The 7563-nt window shown below is 40.4% G+C and overlaps 1 long non-coding RNA gene across 2 annotated transcripts; it reads right to left on the bottom strand.

Annotated features, from left to right (window-relative positions):
• Window positions 1–333: 333 nt before the first annotated feature.
• Window positions 334–4144, bottom strand: LOC112436358 (uncharacterized). 2 transcript variants are annotated; one of them, XR_003025043.2, is made up of 4 exons: window positions 3990–4144; window positions 3458–3620; window positions 3228–3351; window positions 334–506 (listed from the first exon to the last, which is right to left on the bottom strand). It is a non-coding gene; the product is annotated as an uncharacterized LOC112436358 (long non-coding RNA). The 2 variants fall into 2 exon arrangements; XR_013094256.1 differs by having other exon boundaries at window positions 3228–3334.
• Window positions 4145–7563: the final 3419 nt, after the last annotated feature.

The following is a 7563-nucleotide window of genomic DNA, read 5'->3' as shown; positions in this document are numbered from 1 at the left end:
GGAGGCGTGGTCCCGCTCCTGAAACTCCGATACATAACTGTCCAATAGAAGGATATTGTGTGTGTGTGTGTGTGTATAATGCAAAAGTAATGCAGTTTTTGTTCATTCTTTTGATTATTTTATTGATTATTACTTTAAAGCCACCAATGTTAGGGTCATAAACAGTACATTTGTTTACACAGCAAGAAAAACAACCTGAATGAATTTGTTTTACTATTAATTTCACATAATAGTGTCTCATTTTGGTTCACTTCCATATAAAAATGATACTTTTTGCAGCTGGTTTTACTTTCAAAAACAACATTCACTTTGTCTGAACGGGGGGGGGGGGGGGGGGGGGGACGGGACGGGACAATTTTCTCATGAAGAAATGAGACTCCTCAGACATTCTTATGTATGTGCAGGAACTTTTTGGGGCTGATCCAGATGCCTCACGCTGGGCCAGCCGTCTCCAGCTGAGCTGTGAACTGCAGGTGAAAGTCTTAAGAAACAGGTGCCTGCTCCTCCTGCCAGAGGGAACAAAATAGCAGGGTGGGCATCGGTTACACCAATCGCTGTCTATCAGAGTGGAACCTGTATTGATTAACAAGGCCGATAGACTCGGTGGCCCCAGCCACCAACTGTCGACTGCGCCTCCCCCTTCTGTGTGCAACAGCGATAGTGGGTTTAGGGTTACGCCCTGGCCCCCTGCATACCAAATTTAAAAGGGTGGAAATGGAATTACTGCATCTGTTTAGAAGTCAACTTCTGCATTCTCTGGGCTGCCCACTCTGCCACTCCTCTATCTAACCTCCCTTCTTGACTCTCGGTAGGTTTCCCCCCCGATTCTCCCAGGGCTCTCAAAGTTCACGACGCCAAAGAAAAAGGTGGGTGGGTAGCAAAGGAGGGCGGCTTCTCACAGAGTTACTGAGGCGTGCTGTGAAACTCTGAAATGTCTGTGTCTTTGTAACCTCCTCATGGGAAGTTTGGGCTTGTGATACTCTCAAACACTACTCTCCTTTCTATAATTTAATGTGGTAAAATTAAGTTGATTCGCACCGTGGAGCCACAACCCTGTCAGTCTTGAGTAGTTTCTCTGAAAAATGTGGTTAGATCGATAAGCAAAAAGGGAATTAGGGTTAACAACAGACAAGATAATAAAGTCTCAGTTAATGTGATGCTTCCTCACAAATCAACTCATGTTCATAAGCTCTCACAGAGCGTAGATGATCATCACTGCAATGATGATAAAGTGGCATTTTGTTTTAGCCTTGAAAGACAGAATGTCACAACTGCAATTATATTAAAGGGAAGTTTATGAAGTCTGATTGGGGTGAGGAACAAGAATAACTACTCAGAAGACACATTTGTGCATAATCTGGGAGTCTTTGCACACATACAGCTCAGAGCACCTGACATTTGTGTCAGATTTGGCCCAAATGTCATTAGCTGCACTTGACATAGACTAGGGGAAGCTTTTTGTGGGAGAGATGTGACCCAGATGTCAGTACACACCTCACATCTGGCCTATATAAACTGAACCTGGTCAAGCAACCAGTCTTACCTCAGAGTCAGTGCAATGAGTCATGGTCAAATCTGGCACGCAAGAGAACCTCTGCTTTGGGCTAAATTTGTGCCAAACAAGCATCGCTATCTGGATAATGTTCTATACATATTATAAACAGTAATATATATATATATATATATATATATATATATATATATATATGTATATTAATTAGTTATCCATATCTTATTTATTCCAACATCTTCGAACTCTCTACCATGTGCCATGAATATAAACATCTCACACATGTTACACATGTTTTGATTGTTAGTATTGTGTGTTGTCTATCCTGTTACTTACACTGAAAGAGAAGAAAAAGCCCAAATCCTTTTACTTGGTCAATAAAGTTGATTCAGACTCAGATTACGGTGATGGAATAAAAGGGAATTTTACTGCCAAACAGAATAAATAGCAGGAATACTCAATAGAAAAACAAATGAGGGGAAATTTCCTTTTGCTATAGCTTTATTACCGGGTTCTCCGCATTATGAACAAATTAATAAATACAAGCCCTTGTGCAATTCTTAACCACCTCTCTGGATATTCAGTAGATAATAGTTAGCCAAGAGATTTTAAGGGCAGCACACTCCACCCACTCATGGCACTTGGGCAGAGTTGGCGCATGTGAAATTACTGTCATATTTCCCAATGTCTACAACATTTACATTAGATTCCCCCTGAGAGCAACATGTCTGAGCCACTGTGCATGCGTTAATGCCCTTAAATTCCAGGTTACAAGTATGTGCATGTATGCTTTGTTAGCAATGTTTGTCTTTGCCACCATCATCCACTTCATTCTGTAGGCACCAATAACTGACCTGACCCAATTTCATTGAAACCTGCAACTCCGCGTATAATTTCTTTCTGAAGCTGGCAATTAAATGAATATTTAAATGAGTGTCGCCTTGGTCCCCAGGGTAATTTGGTTGATTTAAAACTTCATGTGCGCATGGGAGAAGAGGCCTGAGTTTAATTAGATGTGATGTATGTCTTCAAGATAAGACGTGAAGGCCCTCCTGACTTCTGAAGATGTTTACTTTCTTTAAGTTTGGATGCAGTCTTTCAGACGCCACCCTTGATCTCAGAGGGAATGCTGCTGTCACCAAGTTCTCACTGGCTGGATAAATAATCAGAGTATAAATAACTATGATATCTGATTTTGGAAGTGTCAATTGCTCTGAGCTAATTACTCAACAGCCTGGAAATTCACCACTCAGCAATAAATACTCACTTAAATGCTCATCCTTGCCAAATACTTTTGACAAATTTGAATCTGCTGATATTTCAGATAAACGCGATTTTCTGTCAGAAAAATCAGCCTTACTTTGTTTAAGCAGGTTTCTTTTTGACAATGTGTTTTTCCTTTAACGGCTGAGCGATCATTATTGAGTGGAAGGCGGTCACTTCCCAGGGGAAATCGGAATATCTTGCAGTGTGCGCCCATTCTGCATCTCCTGGTCAGTGATGGATAGAGGATTCCTCCCTTCCTTCCTTCCACAGGTTAGATTCCTCTGCGGTTCTCTTCCATGTTTACTTAAAGACAAACTACTAATCAGCCCGGGGTGGGTTGGGAGGCTTAGGGCAGTCACCCTTAACACAAACACGCACTCGCGCACACACAAATCCTGACAGTGTTGCACTACTGATAGAGTGTGTATGAGTGTGTATTGTATGGACTCACCTTCCTTCCGCTCATTAACCAGAGCAAACATTGACACGAATACCTCCCATCCAATCAGTCTACTGCTGGGCAGGACCATGACAGCCATGTCTGTGTTAACCAACCTCCTGACACCACACACACACTGATATGGGAGCCAAAAGGTGTAAAATATGCTGAAATATTGTTTTTTATTATAAGATGACTTTTTAACTTATTTAAACTTTTCCTAATGCAGCCTAAAAACTCACCCTGAGGGGTTGCTGGAAAATTATCTGCTGACTTTCCTGTGTGGCTCCAGTGTTTCTCCATGGATAGGGTGATTCCCAAAAGTCTTGGCTCCAGCCTAGCTTTCTTTGTCACTATTTTGGTAGCTGAGTTTTAGGATTTTACAACCAAAAAACTCACCAGAAGCTTGGAATTTGAAAATAGAGCAATTAATATATCATAAAGATGGAAGGTGAAGTTACAGATAAGTCTTCCAAATTCCAAATTCCATTTTTCCAAATGCCTTGAGTGCTGAAAAAACAAATTCCTCAAAAAATCCCAAACCAAAGCTAACTGCAAGGCTTGATATCACCAGGTGCTTCAAATAATAATAATAAAAAAAATATAGGCCCATAAACAAAAACATGTACATACAATGACTATGGAGCAGTGGCTGGCATTGTCTCTTTAAACTACAAGCTACCACATGACCAGATACGCACAGGGTTGTACAGGTGTATGAATCCAAAGACACACAACAACAAAGAAAGCAGTAATGTTGCTTTAACTCAATACCTTTTAACTGCTGACACCTGAATTTAGCTTAGGGGATACAGACACACACACACACAAACTTCAATAATGTGCGATCTGCTGCAAAGCAATTTTACTTTCACTCACACAGCTAAACTGTGCCCATTCAGTTACTGCCTGAAGCCAATAATGCACACCTGGTTTCACTACAACAGAATGAGCTGATAATTTGCATTGATTGAACAGGTCACAACCTCAGGGAACACAAGTGAAATCCAACTTAAAAGGGAGTGGAGTTTTGCTGTGGGTCATCCAATAATAATTTGAATTATCGTTTCCAAAAATTGGCAACATCCTCACCCAGTTAATTGCTCACATTTGGCAGCAAAAAGACACCAAACATGACAGTAAACCTGAGCAGTCAGACTGCTAATGAGACTGCTTTGAACAAATACCCAGGTCAATGTAACAGGTACAAGTAAACAAATAAATCAGAGGCTTTACAAGTACAGTTTCCCACACTCTTAGAGATTATGGGCAACATGTTTGTGTCATGTCTTGCATTTAATTCAGAATAATTGCTTGTCTGACACTCTGACTGATTGCATATCTTGGCACTACGGTTGTAGACATATTGCTGTGTTCATACACCTCATGAATCAGCTTGAACAGAGCTATTAAAATAACTTCCTGGGTTGTAATCGACGAGTGTTGCTGTTTAAACTGACGCTATTGTACCTTAACTGCAACATCACTTAGCGATTAAAAACCCATGAACAATTATTTCAGCACTTTAAACACATACAGAAGTGAATGCAACAGAAGACAGTCATGTGTTTCCCTTTCACAGGAGGTAAAATCAGCTGCCAGAGTCTGACCACTTGCCCGTGTCTCCCTTCATAATCCCTCCATACTGTAGTTTAAATTTGGAGGCTGCCAGCCCTGCATTGAGGGTGTTACCATGAACCCTTCTAAATTGCCACTTGTTCTCCTGGCGTCATTAAGACCCTAGGGCGACAGGGGTCTGTTCTTAAATTGCTACGACTGGAAACAGCAGTGGCATGTTTATAATTACGATCTTTCTTCAGCAGCGATGACGTCTTCCCTGCGGTAAACACCAACACTCGGCCGGCTCTGGTCCCGAACAGGCACGAGGATTCATTAAGAGCCTTGACGACAGCCTCAGAGCTCACTTAACTTCGAGACGTTGGCTGTGTTTTATGAGAGGCTTTCAACCTCAGAGGGACCTTTTCAGTGAGGCTGTTCTGAGGGCAGAAGCAGTGACGAGGTGAGAAATGTAACCATGTTGAAAGCCATTAGTGTTCCATTAGAGTCTGGCCTTCAGGAGTAGGCTCAAGCAACGAGAGGTGACACAGTACGCCTTTCATATCTAAAACCTGTGGCATGTGTGTCAAGGGCCATTTAAGACAAATTATCCTTTCTTGATTAAGCAGTGTGTTAATAAACAAAAAGAAGCTGTTTTAGGACTAATTAAATACTCACTGAATTAACAAAACGCACATGTCATTTTCATATTGATGTTATGTTTACACTTAAATAAACTGCAACTCACTGTATTCTTTGCAGTAAAATTGTTCAGCAGCAATAATATTTAATAATTAATACAATTATAATAGGTAGTTCATTATCTCCTGTAGTAATGAGTCTGGTAAGCCAGTATCTTATCTTTTTCATTCTAGTCAAAAAAGGCAGATACATTTTCAGTTTTTGTAAACTAAAGACCAGAAATATTCAAACCTTTTCATCTAGTAGAAAGACAATAGCTGGCTTATGTATAATCTGGGAGTTAGCCTGTCGACAGCCTCTGGGGGCAAAGGTTTCTGGTGTAGCAACCAGATGTCCTAATGACTTACTGTTATGTTTGCTTTTATTATTTAGAGTGCAGATAAATTAATAAAGCTAATGATTGCTCCTGATTGCCCAGGGGATTGTCGGCTGTTCTTTACCCTCTCTGGACGAACTGCGCCGCTCTCGCTGTCTAAGGAAAGCAGGAAATATCATAAAAGACTCCTCACAGCCCGCTCATAATCTGTTCCAACTGCTGCCATCAGGCAAAAGATACAGGAACATCAGAACAAAGACAAATAGACTAAATAGCAGTTTCTACCCTGTAGCTGTTAGGGCATTGAATTACAAGTAATCACCTACAATTCAACCTGCCAAATACTGTGCAGTGGATGACATCCTGTGCAATAGTGTCTGTGTGCAGTAAGGTTCTATTTATTATACTGAATGACTGTGTTCTACCTCTCTTATATTTATATTTTTTCTCTTGACACCGCAGGGACTGCACTTATTTTGTTGCACTTGTTAAAAATGACAATAAAGATATCCTGATTCTGATAATTAAATTGTTGCTAGATACAAGTTGATGATTTCAAGATTGCATTTGCATGTTGCAAAAACTGTTCACTTGCATGCAACCAAAGTCTGCTCAGACCTGTTTGATTATTGCAGTGTAACTTGCGCTCTTGGTAACATTAAATTATGATTGTTGATCACAGGCTGATTGCAGATTTCCTTTCATATAGATCAGCTTACTTAAAAGAAATAGTTGCTGCTAGCTACAAAAAGTACAGATAACGTATTCCTCATTTTATATAAAACTAAAGAGACGCTCAAGGGACATTTATTCAACCCGTTCTTGCTTAAATTTATACTAGATGCCCTTTATCAACATGAGTCTTTAACATCTGGGAAGATCAACTTCCTGAAATACTGAAGCTGTGAGTGTAAATGTTTGAAAAAGAGATAAGTGGGATCTCCATAGTTCTTGGGCCTTGCCCTCTCCTTCTCAGGGAATTGGATTTGGCAGATTTCCATCATCTTAGTGGAGCTGGGCCTGTTTTTCTTTCTCTTTTCTTTATACTGCTGCTAAACCTGCTGCCCCCTTTTTTACTGCTGTCCTTCTAGCTCAAAATACCTGGAGCAGTGAAGCTGGAAAAGCCATTTAGGATGGATATCAGATGATGTGTAATTTGGGCTTAAAATAACATGTAGGCAAAGAGTAAGTCTGACGGCTCAGCTTATTTCCTGGAGCGTTTAAGTGGCCTCATTTTACTCATTTGGTAAAAATCTGACTAACATACACATTGTACAGACAGGTTAATAAACACTCAGGCACACACACAAACACACTCAGGAAGACGACCCACACACATACACACATCTGCACAGAGTCTAAACAGTCAGCCAAGCTCACTCTTTCTCTTTCTCACACACACACGCACCATGTACAAGTGATCCCGAATAATATTTACCCCTGTTTGCCCCTGCTGTAACAGCTGTGCAAAAGTCTTGAGCCACGCCTCATTTCTTTATATTTTGCTTCCAGACTTTCTGAAGGTCTTTCAAAGTTTTTCTTTTTCACTCTTTTTCAGTCCGGCCCATTTCACAGGAATGCTTTTTCTTGTTTGTTAAGCCACTTAACACTGACCTGCGACTAATTCAGGGACTAAAAAAGGCACGTAACTCAAAGGATGAACCAATGTTCCATCTACAGATAACAGACAGTTTAGTAATTAACCAATTTTAAATTGTATTTATAGAAACTTTATTATTACACTTGTTATTATTACACAGCCTGTTACAAAAA

Source organism: Maylandia zebra, linkage group LG18 (assembly GCF_041146795.1).
Source record: "Maylandia zebra isolate NMK-2024a linkage group LG18, Mzebra_GT3a, whole genome shotgun sequence".
NCBI lineage: Eukaryota > Metazoa > Chordata > Actinopteri > Cichliformes > Cichlidae > Maylandia > Maylandia zebra.
Note: the sequence above shows the minus strand (reverse complement) of the source record. Positions and strands in the feature narration are given on the sequence as shown.